The sequence below is a fragment of the Eptatretus burgeri genome, chromosome 15 (genome assembly GCF_056783735.1).
Source record: "Eptatretus burgeri isolate ZD-2024b chromosome 15, Ebu_testis_v1, whole genome shotgun sequence".
Taxonomy (NCBI): Eukaryota; Metazoa; Chordata; class Myxini; order Myxiniformes; family Myxinidae; genus Eptatretus; species Eptatretus burgeri.
This window is the reverse complement of record NC_140975.1, coordinates 16689634-16702331: the sequence shown is the minus strand read 5'-3', so window position 1 is coordinate 16702331 and position 12698 is coordinate 16689634. Positions and strand designations below refer to the sequence as shown.

Genomic DNA, 12698 nt, shown 5'->3' with positions numbered 1-12698 from the left:
CAATGTAGAGGTAGGTTAATAAAATTAAATGCAAATCTGTGTTTTTGCTTTTTTCCCCTGCCCCCTCCCCCCTTCCCCATTTTACTTTGGTGGACAGGTTGGGTGTGTGACGAGGACGAATTTATTTGATTTGGGTGAAGATCCTGATCTGAATACGAGAATATTTTAAGTGATTCTTTACCATTGAGAGATGGGGCCAAACACGATAAAATCGCACAATTTCTCAAAAAGTTTTGGACGGATTACGACAATACGAGATGGATGAGTTGGGGTAGGTGACAAGAACAAGTTGATTAGATTTTTGTTCAGTTCCGGATCCAGATCCGGCTTACTTGTGGGGATACAAAACGTAAACTGTTCAGCTTGGCGGAGGTATGTCCTTTACCGAGTGCCGTTCCAGTTTATTTTTGTTTGAGTGGGATGAAGTTGAAAACTTTACAAAACTACTTGTGCTCATAAAGTTAACATCTAACTGCGATCCATCGATTGCAAAATGAAGACTTGAGTAAGTGAGGTCAGAAACGTGCAAATGAGAGCGAGCTTATCCAGTTGAAATTTGGCGGACAATTGTTTTGCACAATACGAGGGGTCATCCCAAGAGTTCTCTTCTGTCACCTTAACATCGTAGTAGACATAGTAAGTCGATAAACTATTCACATTGCATTGTGCTACATGATCTCGACCTCTTTGATGCGCTTCATCCAGCTGTCAAATAACGAACTCTTCCTTAACCACCGTCAACGCGATGAAGGGTGGCTGTGTTCTCTTCAGCAGACATCAAATGTATATCCAAAAGTTTTTTTTTTGTTCTTCATTTTTGGGAGTAGATGGAAGTTCCATTGACTTGGTTTGGGTGGGATATGTGAGGCAAAACCTCCCATCCCCAAATAGGCCACAGTTTGGCAAAACCTGCCAAACAGGCCACGGATATTGTGTCGAGCATTGGCATGGAGGAGTAGCAAAAGGACCCTTTTGTCAAATTGCTTGAGGTGTCTTGATGCTCCCTCGTTGTTTGACCTTTTATGGACACTGATAATTTGGCTCTTCCTCAACCCATCCCTAACCTGAATTGATGAGACTTCATTTCTGGTTCGTAATTTTACCATTGGGTTTAGTCTCCAGCAGTGATTCTTTCCATGTTCAGGTCCTGACGAAAGTGCCAGACACTTGTCACAACAACAAACTGGTTCGGTTTCAGCTCCATGAATCGTGGCACCTATTTTTCATCACCAGATCTGCTGTGACAATTCAATGCACGTTCACAAGTTTTTGGATTGATAATACTGATCCTGAAGCAAGAGTTCATTATTGATTGGGGCATGGTCCATGGAAGGTCTGTCTGAACATGGTCTGTCATGTACATCCATTTTATCTCCCAGAATTGTATTCGTTGTCGTTGCTGCTTCGGCTTTCATATACAGCACATGGTTACGGGTAGAATCATTGTGCTGGAGAGTTGGGGGGGGGGCAGTGATGCTGCTGATGCAGTTCCCCCTGTAGGTTAGAGCAGGAATTTTGAATTTATTAACGGTGCTGGCGAATGTTTGCCTACTCTCTGTGAAGGATAGTGTGGCATCTTTAACGTCTACCAGCTAATGCCAGCAGACAAGACGCCCAGTTTAACCTCCATCTGAGGGACAGCACAAACGTTTATGCCTTACCATGCCTGCGAAACACCGATATGAGAGTTTGTAGCTTGGGCGAGATTCCAACACAGGTTCGACAGCTCCGAGGCGAGTGTGCATACCACTCGGCTATCTTGCCAGGCCGTATCCATCACTGAAAAGTTTGGTGCAGACCAGTGTTTGTAGATTTTGTGTGCAATTTTGCTCTGTCACCGTGTATGAATGCGGACGTCCTTTTTCTCCCTGAAGCTTAAGGCCAGGTTCTTGGAACCAGATCATATTGCTTTAATGCTTGAATCAATGTATAGTGCAAGGAACACAATATTTTCCAGATGTTTTGTAAACTAAGGAGACTGCTCGTAAATTTATTTATTATCTTGCCAAAACGAAGTTTTTGCAAGATATGTTAGTCAGCTTGTATGTTTTTTGTTTGTTTGTTTGTTTGTTTGTCTGCAATCACGTATAAAAAATTCTGCAGAGCACAGTTATCATTGGAAATTTTTGTAACTTCGCATATCAGAGGCCTATAGAGGTCCCTTTCAGTGCACAAAATTTTGAAGGTCAAGGTCAAGGTCACTTTGTTGCAAATCAGGGGAGTCGACAAAACCCTTATTTTTTGAGTAATTTTGATCGGATCGTCTTCAAACTTCATGGGAATATAGTTCATGGTCTGGCGCTCAGCTGATTAATTTTTGGTGGCGATTGGCCTTGACCTTCATGGTTAGCGCCTGAGGTCAAACATATTTGACCCCATGGTCAAATTTTCAAGTTTTAGGAACCATATCGTGTAGTACCTCAAATTGAACACTTCGATGAGTGCTTTCTAGATATGTCAAGCTTGAGACATTATGACATCATTTGGTGACGTTATGAGGCAAACGCATATTTTTCATGGTTACTCTGTCGAACGATTCTCATCGGAATCTTTCGTAGGCAGATATTCCTCAAGGAGTCGCTCCTGGTGGATAGCAGCTCTGTTCACCTCAGTGTGACCTTAAAGAAGTCACACGTGGTCACCTTTTGGCAAGATTCGGGTCACCCTGCGGGTGACATTGGTTTATTTATTTATTGGAAATTGCAAGCCGAGTGACGTCCTTTGCGATGAACCTCGTGCGAACTGACTTCCTTTGAAGAGATTCTGTTCCGCAGGTCCTGTTATTTTGTAAATCCTCCAGTCAGTAACTAACTTTGAACCACCTTTTAACTGATGAGCCTCAAAAGAGTGAAGCTGCTATGTTTTGTGCGGTCTCTTGTTACTGTGATTGATGCAATACCAATGGATGTTCTTGAGGGTGAGAGAGTAACTTCCTGGTGGTTTGTTAACGATGATGGTAGATCCAATTTGTGGTTGCATTGAAGCTCTGTGAAAGACATTCCGGAGACTGTGTGCACTTGCAGACCCATTTTAATAGAAACTAGCACATTATCTGTAGGGTGATTGCGTCGGCTATCCTATTTTGATGGGGTACCCTTTCTCGCCTGGCACCATTTTTATTACTCCACAACAAGGGTTGGCAACGCATTGCACATGTGCATGCAAGATAATTTTGAGTGGCACATGCAACATAAGTCTAGTTAACGGCGAAGAAGCAAAGTTTTTATTTTAATTTTTTTTTTTATTTTTTTATTTTTTTAAACCCGATTTATAACTCTGCTTGACTGCTTTGTCATTCTCTAAAATTAAATGAAAAACGAGCTTTTATTGGGAAGCATAATTTAGAGCCGGTTTAAGGAAAGTTCAGTTTGGATTATGTGCCACTACGAATATTTGCATCGCGTGTGTATATATATATATATATATATATATATATATATATATATATATATATATATATATATATATATATATATATATATATATATATATATATATATATATATATACACACACAGTAGACTAGGCGTAAGTCGGCAGCGTGTAACTCGTCACTTCGCCTAAGTCGGCAGCGTCAAAAAGTCCCGAATTTATCGAATGTTAAATCGACTTACAGACTTTGCATAAAGTCTGTAAGTCGTCATCTCTAAGTCGTCACTTCGTCTAAGTCGTCAGATGTTGTCCGTTCCCGCGTCATGGAAACTCAAGTAAATTACCACGCCTAACTCGTCACACGGAACTGCTGCCTCGTGAGAAGCCCGATTTCATGGAATCGTGATGCGCGGGCTATTTATAACTGCGCTGCGTTCAGCTCAGTCAGCGTGCCGTCACACATGCATCTGAAGAGGTAGACAGGCTGCGCAATGCAGTCTCTGGCGAAGGAGTAAAGGATCGATCAAGCTTCGTGTTGAAGTCCGATCATGGTTTTATATTGGCTTGTTTTGTACATCACCACACTCACTTTCGCATAGGCATTGAGTGGTAGTCATCACGATGACTGTGTGTCATGTAATTTGTCGATGGTATATGAGTTTTCATTCCATATGAAAACTCATTCGACATTCATTCCAATGAATGAATTCTAACAGCCATTCATTCCACATTTGTCGATGGTATATGAGTTTTCATTCCATATGAAAACTTATTCTACATTCATTCCAATGAATGAATTCTAACAGCCATTCATTCCACATTTGTCGATGGTCATATACCATCACCGATGGTATACGAGTTGTCTTACAGTTGTTCATTATCTTTACTTTTGATAAACTGATTCATGAATTCCATCTTTGCTTGATCACTTTCCAACACACCAATGAACCCCCACCTATGCCCCGAGGATTGTGTTTCCCTTTTGGTACAATAGCCGGCTTAGAGATTGTTGCACCCTCTCACACGTATGTGTCCAGGCCAAGCGCGACTTCATCCTTCACCCCACAGTCATCATGAATGTTCGCATACGCGTAAGTCGTCACATGTCTAAGTCGTCACTTTTTTTTCTCGGTCCCGATGGTGACTACTTACACCTTGTCTACTATATATATATATATATATATACATACATACATACATACATACATACATACATACATACATACATACATACATACATACATACATACATACAGTGGGGAGAACAAGTATTTGATACACTGCCGATTTTGCAGGTTTTCCCACTTACAAAGCACGTAGAGGTCTGTAATTTTTATCATCGGTACACTTCAACTGTGAAAGACGGAATCTAAAACAAAAATCATGAAAATCACATTGTATGATTTTTAAATAATTAATTTGCATTTTATTGCATGAAATAAGTATTTGATACATCAGAAAAGCAGAACTTGATATTTGGTACAGAAACCTTTGTTTGCAATTACAGAGATCAGACGTTTCCTGAAGTTCTTAACCAGGTTTGCACAGACTGCAGCAGGGATTTTGGCCCACTCCTCCATTCAGATCTTCTCCAGATCCTTCAGGTTTCGGGGCTGTCGCTGGGCAACACAGACTATCAGCTCCCTCCAAAGATTTTCTATTGGGTTCAGGTGTGGAGACTGGCTAGGCCACTCCAGGACCTTGAGATGCTTCTTACGGAACCACTCCTTGGTTGCCCTGCCTGTGTTTCAGGTCGTTGTCATGCTGGAAGACCCAGCCACGCCCCATCTTCAATGCTCTTGTTGAGGGAAGGAGGTTGTTGGCCAAGATCTCGCGATACATGGCCCATCCATCCTCCCCTCAATACGGTGCAGTCGTCCCATCCCCTTTGCAGAAAAGCATCCCCAAAGAATGATGTTTCCACCTCCATGCTTCACGGTTGGGATGGTGTTCTTGGGGTTGTACTCATCCTTCTTCTTCCTCCAAACACGGCGAGTGGAGTTTAAACCAAAAAGCTCGATTTTGGTCTCAACAGACCACATGACCTTCTCCCGTTCTGCCTCTGGATCATCCAGATGGTCATTGGCAAACTTCAGACGGGCCTGGACATGCGCTGGCTTGAGCAGAGTGACTTTGCGTGCACTGCAGGATTTTAATCCATGACGGCGTAGTGTGTTACCTGTGGTTTTCTTTGATACTGTGGTCCCAGCTCTCTTCAGGTCATTGACCAGGTCCTGCCGTGTAGTTCTGGGCTGATCCCTCATCTTTCTCATGATCATTGAGGCTCCACTAGGTGAGATCTTGCATGGAGCCCCAGACCGAGGGAGATTGACTGTTATCTTGAACTTCTTCCATTTTCTAATAATTGCGCCAACAGTTGTTGCCTTCTCACCAAGCTGCTTGCCTATTGTCCTGTAGCCCATCCCAGCCTTGTGTAAGTCTACAATTTTGTCCCTGATGTCCTGAGACAGCTCTCTGGTCTTGCCCGTTGTGGAGAGGTTGGAGTCTGATTGATTGAGTGTGGACAGCTGTCTTTTCTGCAGATAACGAGTTCAAACAGGTGCAGTTAATACAGGAAATGAGTGGAGAATGGGAGGGCTTCTGAAACACAAGACTTACAGGTCTGTGAGAGCCAGAATTCTTCCTGGTTGGTCGGTGATCAAATACTTATTTCATGCAATAAAATGCAAATTAATTATTTTAAAATCATGCAATGCGATTTTCAGGATTTTTGTTTTAGATTCCGTCGTTCACAGTTAAAGTGTACCTATGATAAAAATTACAGACCCCTACGTGCTTTGCAAATGAGAAAACCTGCAAAATCGGCAGTGTATCAAATACTTGTTATCCCCACTGTACATACATACAGCTCTGGAAAAAATTAAGACCACTGCAAAATTATCAGTTTTTCTGGTTTTACTATTTATAGGAATGTGTTTGAGTAAAATGAACATTTTTGTTTTATTCTATAAACTACTGACAACATTTCTCCCAAATTCCAAATAAAAATATTGGTTCACGAATAAAAAATTTCACGAAAAAATAAGTGATAACTATATTTGTTATTGCTGTATGTCTGTCTGTCTGTCTGTCTGTCCTGAGCATAGCTCCGTGGGTTTTGATCCGATCCTGATAAAATTTTGGTGGGAGGTTATATCATGATCAAGTTGTGTTTTCCTGAGAATGGGCATGGTGCACGCCCAAAAAAATGTGTTTTTACGGGGTAGCTGATTTCAATTTGCATCCACTCCGAGGGGGTTTGTCGAATCTGACAGGTGTTTCGGTATTTGGTTAGCCCAATGGCACCTGCATAGCCCTACTGAGCTCGATTTTTTTTTTTTTTCATTTTCGTCCCAAGGTCAAGGTCACGAACTTAGAAAATTGAGAATTTTGACATAAAATATTATCTTCTCTGAGGGGTTTGTCGAATCTGGCTGGGGTTTTGGTATTTGGCTAGCCCAATGGCACCTGCATAGCCCCACGGAGCTCGTTTTTTATTTTATTTTATTTTTTTCATTTTTGTCCCAAGGTCAAGGTCACGAACTAAGAAAATTGCGAATTGTGTTTTTAGGGGGTAGCCGATTTCAATTTGTATCTTCTCCTAGGGGGTTTGTCGAATCTGGCAGGGGTTTTGGTATTTGGTTAGCCCAATGGCTCCTGCATAGCCCCACAGAGCTCGATTTTTCATTTTCGTCACAAGGTCACGAACTTATAAAATTTCGAATTTTGACATAAAAATCATACGACCACCCAAACTTTGAGAGCTAGGATGACTATTTTTATGCATAATCTTGAGGTCATTCCCCACCTAAAGTCTTGAAACCATTTTGCTCTATCTCGAACACCTTGCCCGTGACGCCCCCTTCAAGTCTGTTTTTACGCTGATTTCATCAAAGTATGGATAATCCGAGGAGTGCGAAATGCCATATAGCCTATATGACGTTATATTGTTCCTGGAATGTTCCAGAGGAAGTTTGCACCAAAGGTCATAATCCTTGACCTTTGACCTTTAACGTTCACAAAGGTCAAATTTTCAAAGTTGTGGGAATCAAACCGGGTTTTCAACCTTTAACGAACTAACTCCAATAAGCTATAGCACGCATCCTGTTTCCTTATTTTAATGTCCACAACATTGTTTTGTGACCTTTGAAGGTTATGCAAAGGTCAAATTTTGAAAGTTGTGGAACGAAACCGGGTTTTCGACATTTTGCAGCTAATAACCTGTCACTCGTACCACATCATGTTGATCATTTTTATCACTTGGTCAAACATTATCACATTGTCTCATCCTTGACTTCTGTAACAATCTACATTGTCAAATACCACTCGTGAACCATCGTCGTCTTCAGACTTGTCATTTAGAGCATTTATTTGCAAAAAATGACAACTGGCCAAAATAACCACAAATATTTGGTGTCTTCAGACCTCAAATAATACAAACAAAACAAGTTCATATTCATTTTTAAACAACACAATACTAATGTTTTAACTTAGGAAGAGTTCAGAAATCAATATTTTGTGGAATAACCCTTATTTTCAATCGCAGCTTTCATGCGTCTTGGAATGCTCTCCACCAGTCTTTCACATTGCTGTTGGGTGACTTTATGCCACTCCTGGCACAAAAATTCAAGCAGCTCGGCTTTGTTTGATGGCTTGTGACTCCATCTTCCTCTTGATCACATTCCAGAGGTTTTGAATGGGGTTCAGGTCTGGAGATTGGGCTGGCCATGACAGGGTCTTGATCTGATGGTCCTCCATCCACACCTTGACGGACCTGGCTGTGTGGCATGGAGCATTGTCCTGCTGGAAAAACCAATCCTCAGAGTTGGGGAACATTGTCAGAGCAGAAGGAAGCAAGTGTTCTTCCAGGACAACCTTGTACGTGGCTTGATTCATGAGTCCTTCACAAAGACAAATCTGCCCGATTCTAGCCTTGCTGAAGCACCCCCAGATCATCACCGATCCTCCACCAAATTTCACAGTGGGTGCGAGACACTGTGGCTTGGCCTCTCCAGGTCTCCGTCTAACCATTAGATGACCAGGTGTTGGGCAAAGCTGAAAATTGGACTCGTCAGAGAAGATGACCTTACTCCAGTCCTCTACGGTCCAATACTTATGGTCTTTTGCAACCTCAGCCTGGCTCTTCTTTGCTTCTCATTGATGAAGGGCTTTTTTCTAGCTTTGCACGACTTCAGCCCTGCCCATAGGAGCCTGTTTCGAACTGTCCTCGCCGTGCACTTCACCCCAGCTACCGTTTGCCATTCTTTTTGTAGGTCACTTGATGTCATCCTACGGTTGTGACATTCGAATAAGTTGGCAGTTATCCTGGTCGGTGGAAAGTCATTAGTCGCTCTCTTCCAGTCTGTAGCTTTGTTGTCCCCAATGTCTGCTGCTTGACCTTGTTCTAATGAACCGCGTCTTTGAAATTTTAAGGATGGAAGCAACGTGACGCTCACTGTATCCCTCTGCCAGTAAAGCCAGAATTGAACCCTTCTTTTCCTCACTGAAAACTTTTCTTTTCAACTCTTTTGGCATGGTCAATAGTTATTTTTTTGATTCCAATTACTTTTGAGGTACTACTAGCACTGTTTTTGCCATCCAGCTGGTCCTATTGCAAGAGGATAGTGATAACCACAGAAGTGGTTTTTATACTTTTCCTTGTTAAATAAGATGGTTCAGGTGATCACCTAATCAGTACTTTACTAAGTAGAATGAGGTGTGCCTGTGTTGGAATTCCACAGACACTGGAATGGAATAGCTGCCATACATGGAGAGATGCTGATTAAAATTTTTTTTTTGGAGTGGTCTGTTATTTTTTCCCAGAGTTGTATATATATACAGTAATCCCCGCTATATCGTGGTTCACCTATCGCGCCCCCGGTTCATCGTGGGTTTTCCCTTGGAGCCTAACTAATTTTTTCTGCGGATTCCCCCTGTACATCGCGGTAATAATATATAAAATATAAATTATTTAAACAATAAATTCTAACGCGTGGCACTCGACCAGTCACACAACGCATGAGACAAAGTTTTGCTTGTGAACTTCGAATATTTTCTACGTTTTTTTTTTTTTCTCCAAGCCCTACGATGCCGCCCAAATGCCCTGCACCTTCTATGGCTTCTGGCAAGGAACCGAAGCGCCAGAGGAAGGTCCTGACGCTCCAGGAGAAGGTTAAGGTGCTCGATATGTTTCAGGAAGGAAAAAGGTTTGCCGCGGTTGGACGAGCACTGCCAAACCGATCAGACCAGACGGGTCGATCTCTGGCACCTCAAACCCGATCACTGCCAAACCGACTAGACCAGATGAGTCGATCTCCAGCACCTTGAACCCGATCACTGCCAAGCCGACCAGACCAGACGAGTCTTTTTTTTTGGTAGGCATCCATTCATCGCAGATTTTCACTTCTCGCGGTGGGGTTTGGAATGTAACCCCCACGATAAACGGGGGTTGACTGTATATGTATATGTATATGTATATGTATATATATATGTATATATATATATGTATATATATATATATATATATATATATATATATATATATATATATATATATATAATGTGTGTGATGTGACAAGTTGTCATGTATGATCCATGATATCTTGGCTGATCTATCTGGAAGATTATCTTCAGAGCAAAGTGCTCGATAATCTCATCGGCGAGATTATAAACATTCCGCAAATTCTTTGTCGGAAGCCCCTTCGGTTCCTGATGCTTATCCTGCTGGCAATGGATATACGTACTGGATGGAGATACAGTATGCATGTGACTCAGACGGGACAATGCTGCACAATGCATTCTGCACTATGCATGCCATGACGTGGCAGCACACATCGACATGCTGTACGCTATTTAATTATTTAAACTCTGAATGACGTAAGTGAGGAACCATTTGACTGATAACGCAATGTTTTCACCAATAAAATAAAAAACAAGACTAATAGCAGGGACTGCCTGCACTGCATTACATTTTCTGGGTGTAGCCAATCTTGAATCCTGGGAAATCTCATGTTAAGTGCCACTGATGACATGTTTTTGTTTTTTTGTGGACAAAATGGTGGTTCCTAAGAAAGCAAAGTTAACTGTTCTCTCATTTCAGCCCTCTTGGAACGACAAATACGGATTTGTTCAACATGAGGACCAGGCTATTTGTACTCTATGTTGTCAGAGCCTTGTTTGCTGCACATCAAGTATCTGACGACATTTTCAGAAAAGCATGAGAAACACTTCAAGGATGAGGCGGATAAGGCCGAGTCGATCGAACGGGCCAGAGTGAGGTACGGAAAACAAAGTGGTGTCTTTACGAACGTCTGTGTCAGTAAATATCAAGCCACAGAGGGAAGGTACAAAATCGCAGTGTTCCAAAACAGGGAAAGCCATTTACAAACGGGGAATATATAAAAAGAGGCTTTTCTCAATTGATCAGATGCTTTGCCCAGTAAAGACACAATTGTCTCCAGAATCAGACATACCTGTTCCACTGATCTACATCTACAGATTTAGATGTACATCAGTGAAATGGCAGAAAACGTTTAAAAAAAAAAACAACTATAGATGGTGGAATTGGAGGATGCAACGGTATTTTGTGTCATGCTTGATGAGAGTGCGGATATAAATGATGTACCACGGTTCACAGTTGTTGCGAGATACTGTGAGTCAGACATAGTTTGAGAAGAGCTATGTTGCTTAAAACCCATGCATGGCACAACAGGGGAAGATGTAGTGAAGACGTTTGTTGTTAATGTTCAGGAAAGAGGAAGTGACATCAAAAAAAGATTTTCCGTATCAGACGGTGCCTCTGATATGGTCAGAAAACAGAAGGGATTTGTAAAGATCATTGAGGATCGAATTGGCAACCCGACACTAAATTTTCATTGTATTATTCATCAAGAAAATCTTTGTGCCAACATTTATAATTTGGAGCTCAATAATGTGATTACTACAGTAGTGAAGATGGTGAATTTTCTTGTTGGTCAATCTGCCTTGATGCACAAGCTGCCTTGAGGAGAAGTGCAGTGCTCAGAAGAACATTTTGCTTTACAACAGTGTTCATTAGCTGAGCTGTTGGAATGTTTTGGTATGCTTTGTGGAATGTTGATGCAATCAATATATGTTTGTCAGAAAAAGGTGAAAACTACCCTGAACTGGTTGATGACAAATGGGTGGCTCAACTCGTGTTTCCAACTATCACCACGCATCTATACGAACTCAACCCCCATGTGCAGGGTGCAGGCCAAACTGCTATGGGTCTTTTTGAAACGTGGAAGGCATTTATTGTGAAACTTACCGTTTTTTAAACTCAGGACATTGACACCTTGACTTTCCGCTATTTCCAACATCTTAAAGAACTATGAACACATTGCATCGTCAGTGTTGCTGAGATTGGAATATACATTCAAGAACATGCATCATGATTTTTCTGTCATACTTCAAGATTTGCAACGTTTTGGCCCGATGTTTACCATTTCATTAAACCAGCCAACTTTGATAGCAGCGACATGGATTTGACTGTTTCAGTGGATGGGTGTTGAGGATTTTAAAATGCAGCTCATTGAGTTGCAATGCTCAGACTTATGGGCCTCAAAGTTTAGGGATCTGCGACGCACACTTGAGGCTACCAAGAGAGATCACAGGATCTCTATCTTGACCTGTTGGAAGTCCCTGCCTGTGAAATTTGACTGAAGAAAGTGGCATTTTCACTGCTGTCGGCATTTGGATCTCCATACCTCTGTGAACATATTTTCACATGAAGTCTGTTCTCTGTACCTTCCGGAGCCAGTAAACAACTGAACACTCAAAGGCTTGTGTGCTGCTTAAAGTATCAAACTAAGAGTCTGAGATTGGAGGACTCAGCAAGGGCAGGGATCACTCCAAACAAGTGTTTCTTAACCTTTTTACCACCACACCCCTTCGAGTAGTTGGTCCTTGCCTCCACGCCCCCCCCCTCACAAATTCAACCAAATGATTAAAAATCCCTCCTGAATTAACAGGAAAAAATGTGTGTTTTTAGTCTTTTTATTGAACAACAAATTCTGTATAAGCAACACACATATATATATATATATATATATATATATATATATATATATATATATATATATATATATATATATATATATATATATATATATATTAATATTTCAATATTTCGGTACGCCCCTTTCTTTGTTCCACCATCAGATTTTTGTTACTGCATGAAATGAAACAAGATTTGGCACATATACTAATGATATTATTGTCTTCCTTAAGAGGCCCCTCAAAATTCGTTTTGATGCATTTTCACAAACTCCAACCGATTCCATTCAAATTTGGTACGATTATGGCTT

At 41.3% G+C, this 12698-nt stretch overlaps 1 protein-coding gene across 2 annotated transcripts in view; it reads left to right on the top strand.

Moving 5' to 3' along the window:
• Positions 1–12698, top strand: part of LOC147011631 (uncharacterized) — a 60503-nt gene that overhangs the window by 1218 nt on the left and 46587 nt on the right. Inside the window, exon 2 of one of the 2 annotated variants that reach the window (XM_085856074.1) lies at positions 10472–10649. The exons of the other annotated variant lie outside the window; for it this stretch is intronic. The gene's annotated coding sequence lies outside the window, so the exon portion shown is untranslated. The remainder of the gene's footprint in view (positions 1–10471; positions 10650–12698) is intronic. 2 annotated transcript variants of the gene reach the window in all.